The sequence below is a fragment of the Gavialis gangeticus genome, unplaced genomic scaffold (assembly GCF_001723915.1).
Source record: "Gavialis gangeticus isolate Ggan-Ray unplaced genomic scaffold, GavGan_comp1, whole genome shotgun sequence".
NCBI classification, from domain to species: Eukaryota; Metazoa; Chordata; order Crocodylia; family Gavialidae; genus Gavialis; species Gavialis gangeticus.
Genome location: NW_017729024.1, coordinates 139,097,453 through 139,112,578, shown reverse-complemented (window position 1 = coordinate 139,112,578; position 15,126 = coordinate 139,097,453). Strand labels below are relative to the sequence as shown.

At 47.1% G+C, this 15,126-nt stretch overlaps 1 long non-coding RNA gene across 1 annotated transcript in view; it reads right to left on the bottom strand.

Moving 5' to 3' along the window:
* Window positions 1–1,835: 1,835 nt before the first annotated feature.
* LOC109298251 overlaps window positions 1,836–15,126 on the bottom strand; it is a 15,720-nt gene continuing 2,429 nt past the window's right edge. The window contains exons 2-3 of the long non-coding RNA XR_002097559.1: window positions 8,487–8,491; window positions 1,836–1,846 (exon numbers count right to left, since the gene is read on the bottom strand). This is a non-coding gene — a long non-coding RNA (uncharacterized LOC109298251). The remainder of the gene's footprint in view (window positions 1,847–8,486; window positions 8,492–15,126) is intronic.

Here is a 15,126-nt window from a genome sequence, read left to right as displayed (position 1 = left end):
CAAACCCCTGCACCAGTACAGGCTGGGGGCTGACTGGCTGGGCAGCAGCTCTGCAGAAAAGGACCTGGGGGTTACAGTGGAAAATAAGCTGAATATGAGCCAGCAGTGTGCCCTTGTTGCCAAGAAGGCTAATGGCATACTGGGCTGTATTGGGAGGTGTGTTGCCAGGAGGTCAAGGGAAGCAATTATTCCCCTCTATTTAGCACTGGTGAGGCCACATCTGGAGTACTGTGTTCAGTTTGGGCCCCCCAATACAGAAAGCATGTGGAGAAATTGGAGAGTCTAGCAGAAGGCAACAGAAACGAGGGGGCTGGGGCACATGACTTATGAGGACAGGCTAAGGGAACTGGGCTTATTTAGTCTAGGGAAGAGGAGTCTGAGAGGATTTAATAGCAGCCTTCAACTAGCTGAAGGGGGGTTCATAAGAGGATACAGCTAGACTGTTCTCAATGATGGCAGATGACAGAACAAGGAGCAATGTTTCCAAGCTGGAGCAAGGGAAGTTGAGGTTGGATATTAGGAAGAATTTCCTCATTAAGAGAGTAGTAAAACACTGGAACAGGTTACCCAGTGAGGTGGTGGAATCTCCATCCTTGCAGGTTTTCAAGACCCAGCTAGACAAAGCTTTGGCTGGGATGCTCTTGCTTTGAGCAGGGGTTGAACTAGACGACCTCCTGAGGTCATAATTTTCTTTCATTCTATGATTCTACTGTTGGGGGAGAACTCCTGACTTGAATTCCAACCCATGACACCCTGTGTTAGTCAGTCTTCAAACCTATGGCCCAATTCTCATATCTTTTGTCAGACCTCTGCTGGAAAGCTCTAAAGCAGAGGCATCAATGTCATTTGGCCCCATGAGCTAGATTCAGCCTTCAAGGATTCTTGCAGACCATATGACCCATGAGCAATGGTGACAGCAATGTTAATTTCCATGGCTACCAGTGCTCCTGTACTGGCCAGGCTCTGGGACCAGGGTGTCAACACAACCACCACTCGTCCCTGCTCCCACTTTCCCCTGACACCAATATTAGTCACCAATGGTGATTAAAAACCCCAAATTCAGCTACAAGTATGGAGGGGTGAACACTGGTAGTATTAACTCTCTCAGTTGCAGAGCTGTGCTGATGCAGTTGCTTCAGCAGGTATAGTGCCAATGGGGCTGAATTCAGCCCACTGATGTAGGTCATCCAGTCCACAAGAAGACGCAGAGGTCAAATCCACCATCTAGATCTGGCCCACAGGCCTCTAAAGCAAGGCACAGTTCAAGTCCCTAAAAAGTGCATCTATTTTTATAACATGCTGTCATATTAGCTTTAAAATTAAGTCACAAAAAATCAGTGTGAAGGAGGAGGGACCCTGCCACCTTTTGAAATAACACTTTTTCAGGGCCCAAGCAGGATAGAATAAGATCACACTTTGGTACTGTGTCCTCTTAAGCACCTAAGAAATGGAGCTGGATGTGGTCCTACATATTTTTGAGGGGTTTGAATATTTCAGGGTGAAATAGGATTCAACTCAGGTGTGATGGGATTTAGCCCACTCTCTCTCTCTGAAGTCCTCGCTTTTTGGCTAAGTGTTTAACTGAGGAAGCTTTGTATTGCTGTGTGCAGTAGGCCATTATAGAAGGATTTGTTTCTCTGTGGGTTGTGTTTCTACCCTTCCAGTGGCACAAGTTATAATTTCTAATGCAGGTTACTAAATAATAATAGGTATAAAATGGTCCCCAGGCATCCAAGCAGGTACAGGATAAACAACACCCTATCCATCTGTATGTTTGAAGGATATCAAACGAAGAGTGCATTCTGGCAGAAAATAGATAAGAAGGGATGATCCTTGTCAAGTGTGGCTAAAACAGCAAAAACACTGCTTGGATGGTTTTGTTTTTAACCTTCAATTAATGAATAAGGGAGCAGAAAGCATACAACAGGGATGTGGCAAATGCAGCAGAAGATGAACAATTGGTCTACTTCAGCAGAGTAAATGTAATCACTTCATTACACTGATCCGAACTAAACTCTCTCTCCACCTTCATCATCTTCCTCCTCTTTATCCTGTCATTTTAAAAGCAGAAATGGAAGGGCGGAGGAGGGGCAGACTCTCCTTCTGTCTGTGATCTGTACAAACAAGAACAAACAACTGCATGTGCGTGTTTCTTTTTCCCTACTGCCAAAGAAGCACTTTGCACAGGATTACCACAAACACTAAGCAGCAAAAGTAGCTAACCAAAGTTGTTTTCTGCAGGGGTTGGTAGTAGAAAAGAGCAAGAACCTGAGCAAATACCTATCATACTTGGCTATGCAGTTCAGTGAGCCACTGACAATTCTGAGTGATGTGAATTGTGCTTAGTAAGTACATGCTGTTGTAAAATAAGCTTATTACTTTCAAAATTCAGTTATAGATTTACAAAGCTTGCTGCTGCCTTACGTTGTTAATATAAAAGATGGCACCTTCCCTTAGTACTAAGACTTGCATCTTTAAGAAGGCAGCACGGTGGACATCTGCACCATCTGAATGGACCATCAGCAAGAACTTAACAAGACTGATAAAGACTTTGCATCCAGGGATGAATCCATTGGAGGTACAAAGGCATGATTGTACCCCACTTTTTTGATCACATGGCAAGAGCAGCAGCTAAGGACTTTTTTAAGTTCCCAAAGAAAGTAAGAAGTATCCCCTTCCCTTCTTCTCCATGCCCAGAGGCACTTCTCTTCCCCTCCCATTCTGCACTCCCTCTCCTGCTGCTGTCACTGACTCCAACGTTCTGGGAGTGAAGGAAGCTGCTGTCTTGATCCAGCTGGGCTGGGTGGTGGGGACTGGGCTCAGCCTGGCATAGCAGTCGGTGGCAGGTGGGTTTCCCTCCCTTTCCTGGTCCCTCCAGGTATTCCCTGCCAGCTGGGGAGCAGGCACAGGGAGGAGGAACACTCACCCACCACCACTGCTCCTACCACTCTTCCAGGCTAAGCCCAACCCACATGCAGCCTAGCTGGAGTGGGCAGGAGCAGCTCTGAAGCTCACCCCAGGACAGCAGAGACAACAGAAGCTGCAGGTGGAGGAGGGGGTAAGGGAGGGGATGTGCCTCTGAAGGGGGGGAAAGAAGTAGAATTCTTACTTGTTTTGGGGACTTAAGAAAGTCCCCAGCTGCTGGACCCATGGCACAGGCTGCCTGCCCCACTGTGGGGGAGGAGGCTGGGAGCCTGCAGTGCTGGCTACTGCTCCCACACCCCCTCTTGTAAAATCCTGGAACCGCTTTTGTATATATCCTGTATAAAGAGGAAGGGAGATTGCCAAAGGAGATGGTAGAGGCGGGTAGCATAACCATGTTCAAAAAGGGACTAGACAAATTCATGATTGATTGATCTATTAATAGCTGCTGAACAAAATGCTCAGGCATCATTAAACCAATAACTGTGAATGCTAGGGAGGGTAACTAGGTCTATCCAGTTCTGTGCTCTCCTGCCTGCATCTGCTCCTGCCAGTGTCAGAGACTGGCCTCTTGATACGCCATTCTGCAACATGGGCCAAAGCCCCCTTTGATGAAGAGGACCACTAAAGGCATATCACTGATTGCTTGGGAAAACTAAAAGAAAAAACAGGGTCATGTGTTCAAAATGGGTGCACCAAGGGGGCACATGAAGCATAGTACACCAGACAGTGTCCACTGGCCCTTGAGTCAAAGGAGCCATTAGACACTGTCCAATGAATATCTACCTGGAGACGTGACCAAATGAGGGACAGGGAAAAGGCCCCTCAGTCCCCGGAGGTGCTCCCAGCTACAGCCACCTTCCTGTTCAGGTATACTTCCAGCTTGGCTAGGGCCAGGAGAAGGTTGAGCAGGAGGTCACAGGACTTGATAGAGCTGCAGATGGGGAGTGCATAAACAAAAAGATGCAGGGAATAGTGCAGCCAGTATCTCAGCAGGAGGTCCTAGAGGAGGGGGTGAAGGGGTTGCAGCCTGGCATGCTCCAGGTAAGTGTGCACCAGGATCTCCCTCTGTTCACAGATGGGGCAGGTGTCAGGGGAGACCATAAGCTGCACCAGATACACGCCATGGCAACATTTCCATGAAGAAGCCACCAGCTAAGGTCCCCAGTAGTTTATGGGATTAGAGTGGAGTATAGGCTAGTCCACCAGGAACCCCTGTCCTCACCAACAGTGTCCTACCACTTGGTGTCTGGGTGTCAGAGGCAGGCCTATTCGATGTGCCAAAAGATCATGGGCTTAGGCCCATACCTTAAGAAGGGAAGCCAATGGGGACACAAACTAAATTCCAGGGGACAAATAGAGAGAAAACAGGAAAAGGACTGAGGTTATAGATTAATGACAAGGGACGCAGAAGGTGACACCTAGCAGAGTACATTGGCCAGTGCCTAGTGAATGATTTGAGGATCCTGTGGATGCTGGCCAGTGAAACTCTGCCTGGAGGCATGAACAGAGGAGTGACAGGAAGACAACCCTATGCTCGCCTGGACTCCCCCCAGCCACAGCCTTCTTCCTAGTCTTTTAGATGACCAGCTTAGCCAGAGCCTGGAGGATGCGGACCCGGAAGTCTGAGGGCTTTCTGGGGCCACAGATGGAGAGTGCATAACACAACAGGTACAGGGAGACGTGCAACCAGAACCTCAGCAGAAGATTCTGGAGAAGGAGGAAGAGGGGCTGCAACCTGGCACACTTGAGATAGGGATGTGCTAGGGTCTCCCTCTGTTGGCAAAATGGGCAGTTGTTGGGGGAGTGCATAAACAATGGCAGATACACACCCTTGGCAATGGTTCCATGGAGAAGCCAATGGAGGTTCCCAGTGGCTCACGGGATTAAGGTGGAGTATAGTCTCATTTATCAGGGATCCCCATCTTCACTGACATTTGGTGTCTGGGTGGGATGCAAAGACAGGAGTGTCAGAGACAGGATACTTGGCTAGAAAGACCATTGGTTTGACACAGTATGGCACTTCTTATGTTATTAAGACACAGGTGGATCCAGGACTGCAATGATGGAAGTGTGGCCACATCCCCTTTGGCTGTGTGGCACATGTAGTGAAGAGAGCTCATTGTCCACATGCCACACTGCTGAAGGGGGTGTAGCCACAGGCCCTCGCTGTGATCCTGGACTCTGCTGAGCTCTGTTGAGCTCTCGGGGCACTCCAGTGTGCTGGCATTCCAATGCATTGGAACAAACTTGATTAATCAATTGCTGCGCTCCAGCAGCCCCCTGTGTCTTGTGTATCAGTGTCCTCATGCTTAAAAATGGCAGTGTGGTGCTTGAACTAAAGCTCATCAAATTTGCTCATCAAATAAGCTTTAGTTCAAGCACCCTGGCTGCCATCTTTAAGCATGGGGACACTGATACACAAGACACGGCGGCGCTTTAATTAGAGTGGAGCCACTCTAATTAAAGGGCATGTCCTCCCCCCACCTCAGAACATGGGTAAAAGTGCCCTCGGAGCTCCCTGGCATGTCAGCACAGTTCCACCTGCACTGTGAGCAATCTAAGTTCACCGGTGCAGGGTCTGCCTGGAGTCACTGCTTTGGGCTCCAAAGCCTGCTGCTTTTTACTCTTCCCCTCCCTTCCCTTCCCCTCCTAAATTCAGCAGCACGGGAAAGGAAGGGAGAAGCCGTGGTGTGCAGCTCCTGGGCTCTGTAAGAACAGGGGTCTGTAAGGTCTCTGCACTGCAGCTGGGTAACTAGGTCAGCAACCCTCAACCCTCTAAGCAGGGCCAGCTGAGTTTGAGCCTGCTGACTGGTTGCAGGGCTGCTCTTAAGGAGCTCTTGTAGCACCTGGCCCCTATTGTGCACCAAACTGACCTCAGTCTGCATGTAGCTCTTGTCTAATGCAACTTTTCTAGTGCCTGTTCCTGTAGTCCTGCCCCTGTACCCAAGTCCTTCCACTCTGGAACCCCGGTTTGACTTTGGCTTGGCCCTGATTACAGAGGCTGATAACACCCCTGGCTCTGATTGCTAGGCTAAATGCCTCTGCAGACCCTGACAAGACTGAGTATCACTACTGCAGTCACTCATCCCCTCTTTTTCCCTGCTGCTGAATTCAGAAAGTGGAGGGTGGGAGAGCAGAAGAGGAGGAGAAAGAGAAAAGACAAACAGCAGCAGGCTCCACGGCTGCTTGAAATCGGAGAATCTAGACAGACCAGCCAATGAGCTCCCAGAGGTCACAGCACACGGGGAGGTCCCAGCAGTAGCCACACTGACATGCTGATGGACTCTGAGAATTTAGTGCAGAACAGCCAAGGGGTGGGGGGCAACTGCACTGCTGCACCCCTTCTGGATTTGGCATAAAGAGGATGGAACCAAACCTTTGTCTGTGGCTGTATGGGACACAGCTAGGAGCAATAGCTTCAAACTACAGCAGAGCAAGTTTAGGTTGGGGATTAGGAATAACATCCTGATTATGAGGGTAGTCAAGAATTGGAGCAGGCTACCTAGAGGAATTGTGAAAACTGCAACCTTGGAACTTTCAAGAGAAGTTTAGACAGACGTTTGGCTGGGATAGTTTAGTCAGGAATGATTCTGCCTTGAAGAGGGGGTTAGAAATAGATGACCTCATGAGGACCCTTTCAGCTCTACTTTTCTATGGTTCTATCAGGACTACCCAGAGCTTTCATACTTACGGACACTAAGCATTTTGTAAGAGACGTTAAAATATCCTTCAGCCCATCTCTACCTATATAAGATCAGAATAAGGTGTAATGTGAAGAACATTCCCATATATGTGTACAGTAGTTTTTACACTTTCCTTAGCAGCATCTGGTATGAGCCAGATAAACTTCAGAAATTCCTTACCCAACAATGCCAAAATTCCTGCAATGGTACTAGTATAATGATAACAATATACAATAGGAAAACACTAGGGATAATATTCTCAGAATGGTCTTCAAAACCTTCAGGTACAAAGAAACAAAAGCAATTGTAAATGGCAAAAATATACTGACTCAGACTGAAGTATAAAAGAACTCTTGCCAAAGCTAGAGGTTTCAAATTAATGCCTTAGATACATAAGCAACTTGGGATCAACATAATTTTTCACAAGCCTGTGGGTTAGATCACGTATAGCACTAAATGCCTTCTGCAAGATGCAGAAAGCCCTCAACTATCCAGAAGTCGACAGAAGCTGTTGATTGCACTGCCCTTTAAAAGCAGTCATTTTGCTCAGAGGGTACCATGCTCTGAGAAGTTTAACTTTAGGGACTGTTTTCGAAAATCATAACTTAACTGTAAATTGGCTTGTTTGTCTCTTAAATGGATTTGGAGGGGGCTCCATCAAATGGACAGGAAGTCTACAGTACAACTGAAAAGAGCCTCTCATTGCTACTGTTATTCTTATCTTTTCATCTCCCCTGCTTCTTTTGGGCGCTAGGTTTTCTTTTCCACAATGCAGCATTACAAAACCTAGTATGGTCAGATTTGGTGTAAACCCATTCAGTCATTTCTGGATTTTATTCAGCCACAATTTTCTGGTACTAGGCACATCAGGTAATCCAATTACCTGTGCATAGGTTTGTGGTACCCAGAGCTATTTCAATACTGATGTGCCTCTGTTCCTTCCTGCAAAACATGTCAAAGCAATTTATCTACACATTTGAATAAGTCATCTATGCAATCACTTTCCTTCAGGGAGACATTTAATTTCTTCCTCAGAAGGTTTGTTGGTTGCTATACTGACATGTGCAAGTCACAGTTAATTGCATAGCTATCCCTGAACTTTAAAGAAGCTGTAGAAGTCATCAGAAAAGATCTTTTGATTCCTTAACTGGTTCCCAGGTTTAGTAAACAGAGACTTTAACATTAAACCATTACTGAATGTGTCATAGGAACAAGCTAAAAGTACCACATTACTCTGCATGGAATTTGTGTAGGTGCCATATCAAAGAGTGAACAGAAATTAAAAGGATGCCACAGAACACTGTACATGGTGTATGCTGCAGGGTGAAGAGGGAGTAATGTGAAGAATACCCTTGAGTGACCAGCCCACTAGGCATGGCTCTCCTTTTGAGCAGGTAACTATATAAAAATGTGATGTCAGCTATTTTAAGAAGCAAGACATTAGAAGAGCATAGGAGGAACGGGGACTAAAGGAAGGGACAGCAAAAAAGTCCTCCCTGCTGGCCCAACCAATTCAGCAGAAGGCTTCTATCAGGAGAAAGACTTGTGAAAGCTGAGGACAGTGAGGGTTGGGGTCGTGAAGAAACATGGCCCCTAAAACAAAAAAATTAATTTAAGGGATAATGAATAGTTATTTTATTCGATAATGAATAGTTATTTATTTAGTTGAATGTTATTTTAGTGCTACGTCAATGTAACGATTATAGTTAATGGACCGCACCTGATTTCTCCGGTCTGTTCCTGGCTTCTCGCATGGCTGATTAAAGGGCTGGACCTGCAAACACTCACTACCAAATGTGGTGATACATGCTTACTGCCACAATCTGTCTTTCCTCAAGACTCTGCAATTTCTCCCATGTGCAACTTGCTGATAGGCACCATGCCTGCCACAGGAGAGGTTCTTGCCATTCAGTCAAAGCCTCATGGTCAGCACTTCCACATTTCCTGTTCCACCAGGGGAAGGGCTGTGGAGATCTTCTTTGTGCCAGCAGTCAGGAGAGGCAATGTAGGAGTCACTGTCTTGGCTCTCTCCCATCAACCCTTCCACACACTGAGGTAAGGCTTTCAGCCTTGACCCACCAGGGCTGTAACACTAATTGGCTACACCGCATTGTAGGTTCTGGGCTAAACAACTCAGACTGATCATTTCAACTGGCGCCAAAAATACATCCTTTTATCTCTGTACTTTATAGAAATGTCACATACTCCTAAATTCTCAGTTCTTTGACTGTACGGCTCCAGTCAATAGTTTGATTTTTTTTCTTTTCTCTTGACTGCCTTCCAGGCAAGTTACATCTGTTTCATACAATATAAGACTGAATTTCAGACTCAGATACTTCTTGGCTGCCTTTTTCAGTCACGGTGTATGCCACAAACTGTTTTGTCTAGGTCAGTACACCAGCCAGTACACTGGGTCTGGGGACATAATTTCTGTAAACATCGAAGAAATATTGAGAAGAGTCATATTTTTAAATTACAGCAGCTAACAGGGACAGAATAACTTCCTTCTAATATATCTGCTCAACAGTAAGAAGGCTGTGGCGGTTGAAGGATTGACTTGTGTATTTTCCCATGTAAACACAAATATTTTCTTAAGTCCATGGCAACAGGTAACCTTTGATAAAAACATGAAATGCCCATTTCCAGAAGCATTTATATTTGGTCCCTTAAAGATAATTCGAGCGCACCGACAGTGTGCACCGAAATCAGCTCTGCCTCCCTTCAGTTCTGTGGCAGAAATAGGCTCTGGTAAATCCTCTCTAGCAAATCCCTGCACGGTTCACATTTTACCTACACCAAGCCAGACTAGAATGCTCTAAGTTTTATTTCACTTTGTTGCTACTTCTATTTATTGCATGTGACATCAATCACTGAGAATCTATGCATGACATATATACTTTGTGTACAATACTTTTTGTGGATGTGGCATGCCCACGGGACTTAAGTTTGTGCTTTGAGAGCTGCTCATTCCACACCCAGGTTAAAAATAAGGGAGAGACCACAAGAAGCCAACAGTAGGTAATGGCTGAATTCAACCATTCATACATATCATCATGCAAAGGTGGAATCAGCACAGCCAACCACCCTACCATTCCTGCCTCCAAACACCATTGATTTATGCTACTCAAAAGTAGTGAAATAAGTTGTCTCACACACACAAAATGTACAAGCATTCTGTACTGCAAAGAGTTCTAGTTTATGTTGCTGTAAATATTTTTTAGTTTGAATATGATCAGGTTTAATATGTGTTTGCACTGCTCTGCACTGTATCTTGTCTGTTTCTTAATCTGGAAGGAAGCAGAAGATACTGCACCTAGGCAGATACCTGTGGCTTTTGTTAGGCCTCTAGTCTAGGGATAACCCCTGTAAATAAAAGTTAATTTCGGTCAGGTTTAGAGAGGGGAAAATCATTCCCCTTAGCCTAATTGGCTAAACTGAGCATTCTTTTTAAATTAATTGGTTGAGAGAGAGGCTGGGGCCATGCAAGCTCTGACTGGAAACGTTTGGGTGATGCTATGCCAGTTATATAGGAACAGCTCAGTTGAGGCTCAAGTCTTTCTCCTGGGGCTGCTAAGAGCTGCAAAGCTGAATTGGGAGCCAGAGAAACTGCTCGCCATGGGGGAGGAGGGTCTTATCGCCTTCTTCCCCCCTTACTGGAGAAGAGAGCTGAAGATACCTGAAGGGAAAGCCACAGGTACAGGAAGAGAAAAGTCAGTCTCGGGGTTGAAGACCCATATTCCCTCCCTCTTCTTTCCCCTTTTGTTTTCCAGGGTTTTGAGTGGGATAATACTGTGGAGGTATTAATCCCTGGAGCCTGCTGACTAGGAGTGGAGCTTGGCAGTTTGCTGGTAGTTTTGGCTACAATTAAAGGCATGGAAAATTTGGGCCAGGTTTAAGGCTTTGAGTAGGATAATACCATGGGGATATTAATCACTAGAGCATGCTGCCCACGGTTGGAGCCTGGCAGTTTTGCTGGCAGATTTGGGCCAGGGTGAGACCTGGTACGGTTTGGGCCATGGCTTGGGACTCGTCATGTTTTGTTGCCCAGTCCAGTCCCAGCGCAGTATAGCCTGGCTCTCTTTTGCTGCCTAGTCCAGGTTTAGTGCAAGTAGGTCTGCCCCCACCCCCTTTAGTTGTCTTACAGCTGTTGTGTCTCAGCCTAGCTGTGTAGCTGAGCCCTGCTGTATGTATGTTCAGTCCCAAGCCAGGATAGGCCTGGCTCCCCTTACTTGAGTTTTCTGCAGTTTTCTGCTGCATCAGAGCAGGGGATTGGGACTAGGAATATTGGGGGTGTGGTATGATGAGAGATAATTTCTCTGAACTGCTAATGCCATTTCAGAGGCAAGAAGCAATGAACAGTAAAAAAAGCATTGCGGGAACAGCTATCATGAAAATGCAGTCAGATCCTAAGAAAGTAATAAGCATCCAGGAATGGGTGCAAGAGTGACTTATCTGTCAACTTCGGTTAAGGGATCTGAGCTCAAAATTCAAAATGAGGCAGATCCAGATGCTATTACCCAAACTCTGGATCACCTCTACCTTTGGTTTTTCAAAACACCAGCTTAAACTGTCCTATAATTCTTAGTTTGTGTGTTATAAATCAAAATCCAAGGAGTTTTGCAAGGGGGGGGAAAAAGAAGTCCTAGCTTTCTTGGTCTATATTGTCTCAAATTCTTTGCAGCACTAAGTACACAAATAAATAAATAACGTCCATGCAGAGTTTCTGCATCAGTGTATTTTATGACTTCATACATTCCTTTGTAATTGGGATTTTCACTCATTAAATATAGAATAACATGCAATCTCTTATTGAATCACAGGGTGCATTTCAAGCAATGAGTTTCAGTGATGTTATAATCCTGAAAAACTCAGTGTGAGAAGTTTATGAACAGCAGCAGATAGCTGAAATTAAACTACTGGCTTGGGATTTAGTAAGACCATATACAGTTATCTGGATGATTGTGCTCAGAAATAATTGTTTCAATCATATGGAAAACCAGTAAAGCTTTAGAAATTAAATAATTTATAATGAATATTAAGTTAAATAATCTAGACAGCCGACCTAATGTATTGTGAACTGCATTCTGATTGGAGGAAAGAGAGATATTAACCACTAGAGAACAACTGGTTTTCCTACTTAACTGTCCAGGGTTGCTACAGATGCAGTTTTAAGTATATTATTGCTTTTATAAACAGATGAACAGTATTTACAAGATGGCTATTCCCAAAACTCCAGTGCTGACCATAGCAGACTTCATTTCGACCACTTAAAAAAAAAAAAGATGTATTGTAGAAGAGATTTACAGCTAAGCCTCAAAACAATTAAATATATGTAAATTGTCATGCTTGACGAATTGGTAATTTCAACATAGGGTAGGTAAGCTGTTAATAAGAGTGAAATGGACTCTTTTCTTTTCACATCTTGAAGAATACAGAAATGCCACAAACACGATCAAAAATACAGTAGCTTCAAACACAAGGAGCTGGGAGCCAAGTAGTCATTAAAAGAAACCAAACCCTCAGAGACAACCGCTTGAAGGAAATTCCATCTGAATCCAAATTTTGTATCTTTCCTGTTCCTTTGTAATGCATCTAGCCAAACCACTGGGTCTCAGCACTGCCAAGCAATGGGGGAAACTTGGATGCAGGCCTGAGTTTTGCAGCTAGAGAAAATCTCTGTCTCTAGCAGTTATCACAACCATGCATATTGGTAGGCCCACTGGGAGCTTTCAGAAGCGCCTTGTTAATGGAGGAATCTCTTGATTCCCATGAAGACAAGCCTCTACTTTCTTTCCTCAGACTATTTCAAGTTTTTACTTATAAAAGCCTTTGAAGATGAATTCTCTCTGAACAGGTTGCCAGAGCTGAAAGGACAAGCAGCTTGCTCAACTTTTACAAAAGGCTAGGGACCAAAGGGCTAGGGACAGATGTTCAAAAAGCCAGAGCCTGAATTGATTCAATCTTTGTAGGTTTGTCTAACCTACCTAGTTTGAACCAATTTGCAGGTGACCAGGCATTCCCTCTGGACTGACGAAATGCAGGCACATGCCTGCAGTTGCTCAAGCCAGAAGCTGGGGGGTGCTAGAGCACACCCTCGGCTACAGGGAGGCTGTGCTGGGGGAGGGGAGAGAGCAGGGCCAGCCCTGGCAGTAGCCTGGAGTGAACTGGCTAGTGAGGAGGTTTAATTCCTCCCTCCCTGTCCCACTGCACAGACCTGGGCCAGGGTCTGCCCAGCATTTCCCCCCTTGCTGCTGCAGCAGTGGACACAGGGGCACAACCAGACACCAGCTGGCATGGCTGCTTGAGGCAGAGGGGGCAGGGAGAGGAGTTATTCCCCCCTTTGCTCCTGGGGGACCACGGCCAGGGTCTCCCTGCCCTGACTGCAGCTGCTCATTCCCTGCATGGGGTGAGCGGCAAGATAAGCCTCCTCCCTGCCCCCTCTGCCAGATGCCAGAGGGAGGAGGAGAACAACCCCCCTCCCTGACACCTCGCTTGAAGGGGCACTGCCAGCCGGCCTCTGGCTGTGCCTCCACCCTTGCCGCTGGAGCAACTCTGCTCTGACCCCCACCCACCCCACTCGCAGCCCCTGCACTGGGAAGAAGCTCATGCTCCCTAGACACCATGACAGGGAGTGCTGCCTCCACCAAGGGCCCTGCCCCATCATGCTCCAGCAACAGGGATATGGGCATAGCCAGAGGCCAGCTGGCAGGGCCCCTATAGTGAGGGGGCAGGGAGGGGACTTATTTCACCACTTGCCCTGCACAGGCAGGGAGCGGCAGCAGCTGTGGTTGGGGTGGGCTGACCCTGGCTGTGGTCCCCAGGGGGCAGAGGGGGGAATAACCCCCCTCCCTACCCCCTCGCCTAAGAGGCCATGCTTGCTGGCATCTGGCTATGCCCCCACTGATGGAGCTGCAAGGGGGGAGCGACCCTGATAGGGGCTACAGCCCCTGTCATGGTGTCCTGGAGTGCAAGCCTCTTCCTAGTGGGAGGGGTTGCACTGTGGGCAGGAGTAGGGCAGGGAAAGTTGCCGCAGACTGCACAGGGTGAGTGGCGGTGCTGGGGGATTTGGAGGGGCTATGGGCATCCCTCCAAGCCCTGGTGCTGCCGCTTGCCCCAAGGCAGCTCTGATCCCCTACCCCTGCCCACAGCATGGCCCCCCACTGGAAAGAGGCTTGCACTTTAGGACACCATGAGAGGGGCTTCAGCCCCCATCACAGTTTCTCCCCCCTCTCAGCTCCAGCAGCAGGGGTGGGAGTGCAGCCAGAGGCTGGCCACCACGGTCCCTTAGGCAAGGGGGAAGGGAGGGGGTTTATTTACCCCTCCCTCTGGCATCTGGTGGAGGGAGCTTATCCCAGCACTTGCCCCATTCAGAGCATGAGTGGCGGTGGCAGTCACGGCCTACAGAACTCGACTGCAGTCCCTCAGGGGGCCATGCCAACCGGTGTCTGGCTGTACCCCAGCCCCCACTGCAGCAGCAGTGAAGGGGGTGGGGGGAGGTGCCAGGCAGACCCCAGCTTGGGTCCATGTTCGTGGGACAGGGGAGGGAGGAGGGAATATACCTCTTTCCTGCTACCTTCCGGAGCCAACATCTGGCCAAGCCCCTGTCCCTGCTTGGGCTAGGGAGCAGAGGGGTAGAGCCAGCCCTGCTCTGCTGGAGGACAGAGCATAGCCCAGAGAGCATGCTGAGATGCTGGGGGACTCTGGTTTAACTTGAACCAGGAAGGGGTCTGGGACAGAAGTTGCATAAACTGATTTGAGCTCAATCAGTTAAGTCTGATACTACATTCAACCAGGTTTATCTCAAACTGGTTTCGGCCATTTTGAAACAGGCTTATATGCACTGAACTTATGTTATGTTACAGGTTTAAACCAGTTTCTTATCAGTTAAACCAGTTTGTGTGTAAATTCTGTCCCTAGCCAAGGTGTTCAGATGTGTGCATGTATATGAACACATATGGGCACAAACATATTTTGTGCAAACAGGTTAGTAATAAGCTTGACTGCAGTGCATGCTGGAGCATATTATCACAAACTTTCTCCAGAATCCTCATTCCAGGCTCACGATAATCAGTGCTTGACAGGAATTGGGAAGCTTGGGGGAGGGGGAGGAAATCACTTAAGATGCCTGACCAAAAGTGTTAAAGCTGGTTCTGTTTGTTAGACTTAACAGCACTTCTGGAGGGTAGAGCTGCACTGAAGGCTGCTCATTCAAGAAACTGCCCTGTTGTGCAGACAGCTACAAGGAGATTCCCCTTCTCCTGCATTTCCCCACCAGTGTTTCTCACAGCATGATGGGGAAGTACACTATGTAGTCTCCACATCCCATCCTTCTAGCAGCACACAAAAAGATGAGTAAAAGGGAAGGTCAAGAACCTGCTTCAGTGCTGAGCTAGAATCTTGCAGCCACCAGAATTTCTTTCTGTCTTCACTAATGCAAACCAAGCTCCAGATGAAAGTTTGAAGAACTGGTACTTGGAGAGAGCCTTGAGTTTTGTTTTACCCCTCTCCCCACCATCCA